Here is a 12,049-nt window from a genome sequence, read left to right on the forward strand (position 1 = left end):
CCTGATGGAGGCCCCAACATATGTGGCTCAACCCACACAGGCCTCAGAGTTTGGCAAAGTGTCCCACGCACAATAACTTTTGAGTCAGTAGTGCCTGCCCACCCCCCGCCCCCACCTTCCCCACCATCTGCAATGTCTTGGAGCCTACTAATGAACTAATTAATGTATCTTACATATTCTTGATATGGTAAATTCATGGGCTTAGGGAAACCTATTTTGTATTTTTCCTAATTCGTGCTTCCCCTGGACAGTTTACCAATACCCTGCTGCCGGCATTTACATTTAATGTCATCAGGAAGCAGTGAATATAAATGTGCAATAAATGTGCAGCTGTCCTTGGGTTCTGCACAAGCAGTACTTTAAATAATGAGCTAAAAGAACAAACTTAGAGGGTAATTTCCAACCTCCTTCATGTCTCTAACACCATGAAGTTTTGCTGTATTGGTTGCATCTTTTGGCATTGTTCATATACTACGTGCCTGGATTCTGTTTCTTGAACTTGTTGGGAAATGGAATCATATTGGGGATGGCTCTGAGTTCCCCATAACCATACCATTAGTTTCAGAGTGTTCCCTATAGTAATAATAAAAAAGCTTCAAAACATGCTGAAAATGTTTTAGAACATGGTAGCTTCAAAGACATTCATTAAAAGGATAGGCTGGTCTGCATGCTGGCTATTTTACTGCTTTTCTAAACTTGGGTGAACCCCTGGAGGAGAAGCCCCAAACGGGGGGTAGTTCCAGCAGCCCAGGATGGAGCAAAGTGGACAAATTACAAGTCTGCAGGAGACAAGTGGTCAAGAGAGCATGGGTCACTGCTGAGCAGAGCTGGGATCAGGCAGGTTGAAGGAAAGGCACAAGGAAAGGACACCTCTCTGTCTGCCATCATGCCAAAGTCATGCTTCTGCTGCCTGGAAATTTCTGTCTGGCAGGAGAGGCTCATATTTCTTTTCTTTAAGACAGGATGATAATACACATTTGGTGATACAATTAAGAAACATGATATTGGAAAGTTGCTGACCAAGTGCCACCTAGCATTCTTTCTCCTGTACTGGCCACATGCTCATTCCTCATGGCTACTGCCAGCCATGCCCAAGAACCGGGGCACCAGCCTGGCAGGGTGAGTGTGGCTCCATGCTTTAAGCCAGAGAATTTAGTAGACTACGATCTGTTACTGTGTCAATCTGAAAGCTGAGGGCTCTGAAGGGTACGTGGTACCCATTCTCTGACTCTCACTCCCAAAAGTCGTTTTCTCCCTGAGTCAACATATGGTTGATTCCCAAGGCCCTTCCTAGGAATTGGAAGCCAACAGTGACACAAAGCACTTAGGAGGCACACAACCACAAATGTGTGAGGTTTGCCTTCCCGTATTTTCTGGACCCATGTTCAAGCATGGAACTCTCTAGTTCATAAAGGGTTTTACTCTTGCAGGAATCAGCAAACTATGGCCTGTGGGTGGAGGGCCAGATGGGGCCATGCTCATTCATTTACATACTGTCTAATGGTTGCTCGAAATCACAGAGTTGAGTAACTGAGACAGACTGGAAGGCCCACACAGGCAAAAAATGTACTATCCCAACCTTCACAGAAACAGTTTGCAGGCCCCTGATTTAGAGTAAGACCAGTTCTCCTGGGGGCAATGGATTGTCTTTGCTTTCAGCTTGACCAATGTCCCTGGGTAGGGATGGAGAGGGAGCCCATCTCTCTAGATGATTCTGATGAGAAGAACAAGGGTACTCCACCTGGAATGTGAGCCTCTGATCTTCCGGGCATCTGGCACGCCCATTTCTTCCACAGAGCAGGAATAGAAGCTCCTCCCAACAGGGGGTCTTGACTACTTGAGACCACTGTAAAAGAAAAGTAAGAACAAGTGATTCGTGTTTGTGTTTCCTGTAAAATGAACATGGTTATCAATACCATTAACCTGGTTACCACTTACTTTGATGCAGATACAGCCATGTTCATGTTTCACAGCTTCGTGAAACAGGCCTGCGCCTTCAATCAGAGGCAGTCCAAATGACAAAATTGCCAACCCTTTCTATCTGCAGTGGCCCAGGAATTATCAAATAACCTTAATTCCTATTAAACTCCTGCCTATTTACCATTACCTGAACCTTGAGGCAAAATCTAAATCCAAACCATCACATGTAATCTCCAATCTCACATATTTTCCCAAAAGAATCATGTGTTAGGAAAGGATGATTGATAGCTCAAAGTCACCAGTGCTGATTCCCGTGTTAGCAACCATAGCTGAGGTCAATGCTTAGAACTGGCGTGGGAAGATGTTCTCAAAACTGCAGCTTTGTGCCTTTGTGGTTATGTAACAGCCTCCTCCATACAGAGGATTACCACAAATTGGTGCTTCCTGCTGTTCTCTCATGTTGACGAGGCATTTTATATTCTGGAGGAATATTCTGGAGGGAGGAGGTTGGTGAAGATTGGTAAAGTGGAGAAGACAGACTTTTTTTTTTTTTTTTTTTTGAGACAGAGTCTCACTCTGTGGCCTGGGCTGGAGTGCAGTGGCCAGATCTCAGCTCACTGCAAGCTCCGCCTCCCGGGTTCACGCCGTTCTCCTGCCTCAGCCTCCCGAGTAGCTGGGACTACAGGCGACCGCCACCTCGCCCGGCTAGTCTTTTATATTTTTTAGTAGAGACAGGGTTTCACCATGTTAGCCAGGATGGAGAAGACAGACATTTTAACAAAATATTCATATTTATCTGGTCTCTAACATGAAATCTGCATATTTTGTGGTATATTAATTAAGTCATTTTTGTAAGTTATAAATGATACTAGTACAGTAAGTCCTCAACGTCATCAATAGGTTCTTGGAATCTGTAACTTTAAGCAAAACAACATACAGCAGGTTCATAAATAATGTCACTTCCTTTAATGTTTTGTTATAACATTAATGAGAAAAAAATGCTTTTGTTATATGTTGTTTTGCTTAAAGTTGTAGTTTCCAAGCACCTATCAATGCCATTAAGTGAGAACTTACTGTATAATAACATTATGTTAGAGTTTAATGGGCTCCCAAAAGATCTTCTCTCACCAGGTAGACAGTTCTCTCTTTTAGAGATAAAAGAATTGAGCCTCACAGAGACCTTATAACCAGTCAGAGTCCCACCACATTCCCACCTATAATTCACCACTAAATCCTTAGTCTGGCTGCAGAAAACAGAAAAGATTTATTTTCTCAAAAGTCAACTTTTTAAGACTACATTGATCCTAATAAGAGAATTCAGAAAGCAACTCTTAGACTCAAGTTTTTCTGCTTATTGCCACCACCACACTCTCCCAGTCATATGACAAGAGTCGTTTGCAGTAGGAAGCAAAACCAGAAATGCACTTGAGCAGCCTTTCTGTGTCCTTCCTCGCCTCGCCCCCATTGGGGGCCTGCATGATGGTGAGTGGCCACATAAACAGTCCCTACGTCTCCAGGAGTCCTTTTCGCCATGGCTGCTGGAATGACTCATCCTTCTCTATCTGTAGCCTAGGCTTTCCCCTTCTTAATTTCCATGAGGGAGCAGTCTTAGATCAGAGCTTCCCCCAGGGGACAGGACCAAGGCCCTCCCTAAAAGGTCCTGGATCTGGTATAAATCTAACCATGGGAGAAAACAGAATTGAGTTAGAGACAACATCAAGGGCAAACTTGAAGGGGAGCAAAAATCACAATAGGGGTGTGGGAACCGGACCACAGAGTTACAGTGGTCATTTCTTCCCCACCACATCTTCTTTGTGAACTTTACCTTGCCCACTGCCCCAAGGGGCAACCATGTGGCTCATGGCCCTGGCCACCAATAATTGAACTGGGAGTAGACCCACTTTAGACATGACCCACTGTAACCAATCAGATATCTTTATCTAGAACTTGGAGTTGGGACACAGAAAGCCTGAGGGCATTTGTTGTCTGTGAGTGCTAGACTCACAAGATTCTGTGGGCTCAAGAACTGAGTTACACAGTCATTTAAGGTCATGTGCTAAGAGTATGCCTGACTGGGGGCAGAGGATGGAGCAGACACAAAGATAACTGAGAGAAAGGGAGGAGGAAGAGCAGCTCCAGACTCTAGCCCTTCAGTGATCCAGGTGCAATTCTTCAAACTGGGTTTCATAGTATTCCCTTATCACTGTGCAAGTAATTCCCATTTACTTAAGCTATTCTGAGTGGGTTTCTGGCCCTAGAAACTGAATGCTCCCTGACCATAAGATGAAATGGCTAGGGTGGAGCTGGGAGGCAGAGGCAGTGAGTGAGGGAGCTAGAAGGATTTTTCCAGAGAAAGTAAATCTTAGAGTCCAAGCATATGCATGCTATCCACACGTTCCAAATTTTAGGAGACAGCCCTGTTTCAAATGTGCCAGCTTGCCCAAATTTCTGTTTAGTCAATTGTGGTATATCTGTTTACATATATAATTTTAGCATCGGGAAGGCCCTCCTAAGTAAGACACAAACCTGGAAACCATAAAGTAAAGACAGGATTGACAGATTAGACTACCTAGCCCTGAATTTTTAAATTGCCTTTGACAAAAGCCACTGTGAGCAAAATTAAAACTGAAGAGGCAGCTTGGGATCTAAGTGACAGCTGTAGACCCCCTGCACACTACAGACTCCCTCCTGTTGCAGACCAGACCTCTGTACAGGTCTAGCCCTGGCTTTGTGGCTGTCACGACTACTGAAAATGTCGAAACTGTTGGCAGCAAGAACATGACCTCTTGCTGTCCCAGAATGAGGAAATGAAAGGGAAAAAAGAGGAAATGGGATGAAATGAAAAATGGATGAGAACAACATAGAGGAAGCAAGAAACATTGAGAAAGATGAAAAAAATGAGCTGCTTATCTCTCCTCTGGTTCTGGGCCCTCTCCTTTGTGCTATCCTAGTGTGTGCTCTATTAGTCCATTCTTACATTGCAATAAAGAACTGCCTGAAACTGGGTAATTTATAAAGAAAAGATGTTTAATTAGCTCATGGTTCCTGTGGGCTCTATAGGCTTCTGCTTCTGGGGGAGGCTTCAGGAAACTTACAATCATGGCAGAAGGTGAAGGAGAAACAGGCCATGACCAGCAAGAGAGGGGGCGAAGGAGATGCTACACACTTTCAAACAACCAGATTTGCTGAGAACTCCATCATGAGACAGCACTGTGGGAGTGGTGCTAAACCATTAGAAACCACCCCTATGATCCAATCACCTCCCTCCAAACCCCTACTCCAACACTCAGGATCACAATGCAACATGAGATTTGGGTAGGGACACAGAGCCCAGCCATACCTACCATTCCACCCTTGGCCCCTCCCAAATCTCATGTCCTCTCACATTGTAAAATACAATCATCTCTTCTCAATGGTCCCCCTCATTCCAGAATTAACTAGAAAGTCCAAATCCAAAGTCTCATCTGAGACAAGGCAAGTCTCTTCCACCTATGAACCTGTAAAATCAAAAACAAAAGTTAGCTACTTCCAAGATACAATGGGGGTACAGGCATTGGGTAAATACTCCCTTTCCAGAAAGGAGAACTCAGTCACAACAAAGAGGCTACAGGTCCCATGCAAGTCCGAAACCCAGCAGGGCAGTCATTAAATCTTAAAGCTCCGAAATAATCTTCTTTGACTCCGTGTCTCACATTCAGGCCACACTGATGCAAGGGGTGAGCTCCCAAGGCCTTGGGCAGCTCTGCTTCTGTGGCTCTGCAGGGCACATCCTCTGTAGCTTCTTTCATGGACTGATGTTGAGTGCCTGTGCCTTTTCTAGGTGCATGGTGCAAGCTGTCAGTGGATCTACCATTCTGGGGTCTGGAGGATGATGACCTTCTTCTCACAGCTCCACTAGGCAGTGCCCCAGTGGGAACTCTGTATGGGGGCTCCAACCCCACATTTTCCCTTTGCACTGCCCTATTAGAGATTCTCCATGAATGGTCTGCGCCTGCAGGAGACTCCTGCCTGGATATCCAGGCCTTTCCATACATTGCCTGAAATCTAGGTGGAGGTTCCCAAGCCTCAACTCTTACCCTCTTTGTACTTGCAGGCTTAACACCATATGGAAGCCACCAAGGCTTGTGGCTTGCACCCTCTGGAGCAGCAGTCTGAGAAGTATCTGGGGCCCTTTTAGCCACAGCTGGAGCTGGAGCAGGTGGGACGCAGGGCACCATGTCCCAAGGCTGCACAAAGCAGCAGAGTCATGGGCCTGGCCCCATGAAACCATTTTTCCCTCCTAGGCCTCCAGGCCTGTGATGGGAGGGGCTGCCCCAAAGATCGCTGAAATGCCTCATAGGCATTTTCCCCAATGTCTTGACTGTTAGTATTTGGCTCCTCTTTACTTATACAAATTTCTGTATCAGGCTTTAATTTCTCCCCAGAAAAATGAGTTTTTCTTTTCTACCATATGACCAGGCTGCAAATTTTCCAATCTTTTATGCTCTGCCTCCCTTTTCAATATATAAGTTCCGGTTTCAGGTCATTTCTCTGTTTATGCAGATGAGTTAGGCTTTTGGAAGCAGCCAGGCCAGATCTTGAACACTTTGATGCTTAGAAATTTCTTCTGCCAGATACCCTAAATCATTTCTCTCAAGGTCAAAGTTGAACAGATCCCTAGAGCAGGAGCACAGTGCCACCAGTCTCTTTGCTAAACCATAGCAAGAGTGACCTTTCCTCCAGTTCCCAATAAGTTCCTCATCTCTATCTGAGACCTCATCAACCTGGCCATCTCTGCCCATATCACTATGAGCATTTTGGTCAAAACCATTAAACAAGTCTCTAGGAAGTTCTAAACATTTCCTCATCTTCGTGTCTTCTTCTGAGCTTTCCAACCAATTCCACCCTTTGCCCATTATCCAGTTCCAAAGCTGCTTACACATTTTCAGGTATCTTTGTAGCAAGGCCTCACTTCTCTGGTACCAATTTTCTTCATTAGTCTGTTCTTGCATTGCTATAAAGAACTACCTGAGACTGGGTAAGTTATAAAGAAAGATGTTTAATCAGCTCACAGTTCTGTGGGCTGTAAAGGCTTCTGCTTTTAGGGAGGCCTCAGGAAACTTACAATCAAGGCAGAAGTTGTAAAGGAGAAACAGGCACACCTTCACATGGCCAGCAGGAGAAAGGCAGGGAAGTGTTACATGTTTTCAAACAACCAGATCTCCTGAGAACTCTATCATAAGGCAGCACTATGGGGATGGTGCTAAACCATTAGAAATCATCCTCATGATCCAATCACCTCCCACCAAGTCCCACGTCCAACACTTGAGATTACAGTTTAACATGAGATTTGGGTGGGGACACAGAGCCAAACCATATCATGCACCAACTCAATTAAGCTGTTGTCATCTTAGTCATGGGCTCACTGTAGAACGGGAGTGGTAGGAAGAAACATTAAGTGAGTGGTCATAATGGTGGCTTAGAATTCAAACCCAATCCATGTGACCCCACAACCATGTTTGGGCAAATTAAATCCATGATTATCCAAAGGGTTTCAAAATCGATTTTTTTAGATCTAACTGTTTCCTTCCTATTCTTATCATTTCCTTTTCCCTCAAAGAAAATTCCCTTTATTCTTTCCACCCACTAGAATGGAGACTTGAAATTAGGTTCTGTTAGCTTGCCAAATGATAAACAGCTCTCTCAAATTAAGCCGCATCTCATCCAGAGAGAAGGCAATAAAAATAGTGATTTATGTGGTCGAGAGTACAGTGAGACGTTTTTATAGCATCACAGATGGTTTTCCAAATTGCAGAGCAGCTTTATTTCTTTCTGCATATCTCAATTTCTCAGTCCACAGTTTGAAAATAATAAAGCTGCCCTCTTCCTACTTCTCGGGTGAACTGGTTAAATCATGCAAGTCTATAAATAAAAGCACTTGAATCCTAGAGAGAAGAGTCAAATGATAAAATAATCCCATTTTTCATCCATATGATGACATTTCATCCATATAATGAGAAGGCTAGACATATTGCAATGTTTGTGGGGAAACGATCTGGCCCAGAGAACACCTGACTCCTTGGAGTGTCAAGCTGGGGAAGAGAACTCAAATATATGCAGAGTACCATTATTTCAGATATATGTCTGATAGCTCTGAAGTAACTACTGGAAGCACCTATGGGGTGGTATGATAAGATAACTGCGATTTACATTTATACTTAACTCCTCCTATTGTTTTTAAAAAACAAAACTGCTTGAGTTTGGTTTTCATCATGCTGGCTTCAGTCTTAGCCCAGGCTCTCCACATACTCTCTGTTCCAACTTCCACCCTAGGTGTACACGAAATGCATTCTCAGCACCTCTGGGCCCATTCCCTTCTACCCAAGCCAGGAGTGCTGAGTGCTAAGATTTGACAATCCAGATCAGAAGCAGCATGATGCAATGTTGAGAACACAGCCCTGGAACAAGTCTGCTGCGTGTGAATCCCAACTCGCCTCTCTGACCTGGCATATCTCCTCATCCGTGACATGGGCGTGGCACTAACATGCCTACTCATAGGGCTCTGGGGACAGTTAAATGAGGCAGGGTCCATAAAGCACTTAGCTCACTGCCTGGTACAATGAATGGCAACTACTTTTCATAGGCAATTATGAGAAATATGGTGAAGGTAGGCAGAGTAAAATAGTTGGATTGGTGCTTCTTCTGCAGGTGGCATTCAACGTTTTTTGTGTATTTGTTTGTATTTATTTTTCTTATAGCAAATTTCCTCTTTTAAACTGTGACCAAACAAATAGAATGATTGCTATGGTTTTACAATTTGCATGGCTGAATGAATATACCTTTAGTAGTTTTTTAAATCATGTTTCTAATTGTTAGAAAAAAAAATTCTTTTTTTATCTTCTGGGATTTCAAGGGATATCTTCTGGGATATTATCTTCTGGAAAATAGGTATGAAATTGATATGGGACAGAGGCCATGGCATATATCCTACAAAATCTGTATCTACACTCTTATATTATACTTACTTGCCCGTATCTTTGAACTTGGGACCAATCATAAGATCCTACATTCTAGAGTTCCCAGAAAAAGAACATAGTAATTGAGTATGTATTGAATGTTGTTGGCTGGGTGTGGTGGCTCACGCCTGTAATCCAAGCCCTTTGGGAGGCTGAGGTGGGTGGATTACTTGAGGTCAGGAGTTTGAGACCAGCCTGACTAATATAGTAAAACCCTGTGTCTATTAAAAATTCAAAAAAATTTAGCCGGGAGTGTTGGCATGTGCTTGTAATCCCAGCTCCATAGGAGGCTGAGGCAGGAGAATTGCTTGAACCTGGGAGGTAGAGATTTCAGTGAGCTGAGATCACACCACTGCACTCCAGCCTGGGCAACAGAGCAAAACTCTGTCTAAAAAAAAAAAAAAAAAAAAAAAAAAAAAAAAGTTTATGGGTGAGTATTGAGCTAAGTGCATTATCTCATTCAACCCTCAATCTTATGAAGCAAATACTGTCATTAGCCCTATTTTACAGATGTGGAAACTGAGCCTTAGAGAAGGAAGTAATTGCCATAAGTCACACATCTAAGAAATAATGAAGTGAAAATTTGAACCAAAAGCACCTGGATCCAGAGCCCATGTTTTAGGAACTTGCGGTGGCTTTGATGCATCAGAATGTGGGAGCTGCAGGCCTGTGTGGACTAGTCTTGGACTCTTAGCTGCTCTGCCATCCCACAGCAGCTGATAGGTTCATAAGAAGCCACCGGCAACTGCTGCCAAGTTACCAGTAAGAAAATCAGACACTTTGATCTATCTATCAGTTGGAATGTGCATGTCCAGAATAGATCTAGGTATTTTTAAAAAAGCATTCAATGCCTGATTTTTAAACAAACTCCACATGCAAAGAAAATGCCCATGCATTTCTTTAAGCAGGAATATAAGTTAGTGAATTTGTTTCTTCTTGTTAAAATGGTTAGAATTTGTTAGAAATTCCTTTTATCATAAAGTAAAAATTATCAGCTTTAACCTTCTCATTTGTCTCCTACTGCTTCTTTTCTTGTTCTTTATTCTCATCCGTCCCCTTCTCTGTCTTTGCCTCTTCTCTTCCTCTATTACTTCATAAGAATCTAAGCAACTCCTTTAAACCTCAAATCAAATGTTCTTCCCTTGGATAGAGATCACTTCCATCCCCTTCATAACTAGCTGGGCCTGGTACCTTTTGGTTAGCAATTTTGCCAGAGATGTTGGAGAAAAAGGTGGCATTTCGTCTTGAAAATCCAGCCTGCAAGGCATTTACCATCTCATGCTGGTTTCGTAAGGCCCTGCTGTCCCTCCAGAATAGAGGCCCACAGCACTCACTAGGTACCAGGCATGGTGAATGTGCTTGCCCAAGCTCTCTAGTAGGTGGCAGATTTACCCAGGTCTGCCTGACTTTAGAGCCTATTCTTTTAATCATTATACCTTACTGTCTTTATAGACAAGGTCAGGTTCTCTATGCTTCTGTGAGATAACTTTCCACAGGAATGTAGATAGTTATTGTAGAGACACTAGGTGCCACCTGCTATAGCCCTCAGAAGTGGCATCAGAATATGCCTGGGCTTTCTGTTTTTAGGACAAGGAAGAATGAATGTGACAGTGAAAGGTTCTATTTGTAAAGGATGGAAGAGCAGAAATCCCCAAATGCTAGACAAAAGAATGTGGACAAGTATATTGTATCCAATCATAGTATGTTAGAGCTGAGTTGGGCCTTAAAGATGATCTCCTCTAACCCCTTTATTTGCAGTTGAAGAAGTTGAGGATCTGAGACATTAAGTGAATTGTCTGAGGACACACAGCCAGTTTGTTAGATGCAGACCCAAGAATGAATTTTTTTCATTCAGAATAAGCTATTTTTTGCAGTCCACCTTCACTCTACTTGGGGTTCATTTCTTTTTAAGAAGTCTCAAAGATTAGAAAATTGAATCGTTTTGAGCAATATAATGTCACAGTGTACAATTCTGCTGAAAGTAATTATAACAGCAATGCCAGGAGATCTCCCAAATCCATGGGTTCCAAAATGTTCCCGCCTTTTGCTAAGCTAATATATAGAATTTCAAAACCATATTTATACCACATAAAATTTCCAAAGAGCTGGGCAATTTCCTATAAAAACTCAGTTATGCACTGATTGCCAAGTTGGAAAACTCAGGGTTTCCTGGCAACACCCACTTGGGCTCTAGGGAATGCAAACTTCTCAGCAAACAACTTCTTCTGACTTACCAGCTCCATCAGCAGCCATGACCCGAGTCACAGTAGCTCTTTCTGAAGTTCTTGTCTCTGTTGCTTATGTTTCTTAAGAACCTATAATCTTGCCTTAATCCCTTACCAGCCAAATACCTCCTACATGCTAAACTCCTGGAACGAAAGGTCTACATTTCTCTCATGCTAAGAGTTTGGGACTAGAATTCAGATGAACTCATTTCTGGTACTGGTTCAAAAGCAAATGAGCCCTGTAAATTAGTTACCTCATGGGTAAAATATAGACAATAACTCCTACCTGTTCATCTTTCAGGGCTGTTCTGAAGGTTTTCAACATCTGAAATTCACAGGATCATGGAGACGAACTAAACCATCATGGAGACGAACTAAACCAGATGCATCTAGCCCCTCATGTTAGAGTTGAGAAAACAGAAACCCAGGGCTTGGGGGCTACCTTGAAGTCATCAAGGTCCTGGTTGATGACAAAATCAGGACCAAGCTTCTGATCCTCCCAAATATTCCTTCACTCCTCAGTGCTGCCTGTGATGAGAAAGATCAAAGCATGCATGCAATTGTAAATCATGACACAGAGGCAACATGCAATTATTTAGGTACTAATTAATGGACTGTGTATCAAGTCAGCACTAATCAAATTCTTCATGCCTTGACAGGGTTGTAGCTTGTCAGGAATTTCTGAAGATGAAAAAACTATTTGTCTCAGGACAAATCCTTCTCCTTCCAGTAAATACAAGGAAAGGAGAAAGTGTAACCAGGGGTATTTAAGCTCAGCCTCCTCCAGCAACCATCTGCTGTGGCTTTTTTTTTTTAATTGTTATTGAGATGTAATTTACATACCATAAAATTCACCATGTTAAGGTGTGCCGTAGTATATTCACAAGGTTGTATAACCATCACTACCCT

At 43.0% G+C, this 12,049-nt stretch overlaps 1 long non-coding RNA gene across 2 annotated transcripts in view; it reads left to right on the forward strand.

Moving 5' to 3' along the window:
- The window catches only part of LOC117062449, a 28,947-nt gene extending 17,367 nt beyond the window's left edge, over window positions 1–11,580 (forward strand). The window contains exons 3-4 of one of the 2 annotated variants that reach the window (XR_004428379.1): window positions 9,413–9,677; window positions 11,442–11,580. This is a non-coding gene — a long non-coding RNA (uncharacterized LOC117062449). The remainder of the gene's footprint in view (window positions 1–9,412; window positions 9,678–11,441) is intronic. The other variant, XR_004428380.1, reaches the window with a different exon arrangement.
- Window positions 11,581–12,049: the final 469 nt, after the last annotated feature.

This window comes from Trachypithecus francoisi, unplaced genomic scaffold, assembly GCF_009764315.1.
Source record: "Trachypithecus francoisi isolate TF-2019V2 unplaced genomic scaffold, Tfra_2.0 Lachesis_group17, whole genome shotgun sequence".
Lineage (NCBI taxonomy): Eukaryota > Metazoa > Chordata > Mammalia > Primates > Cercopithecidae > Trachypithecus > Trachypithecus francoisi.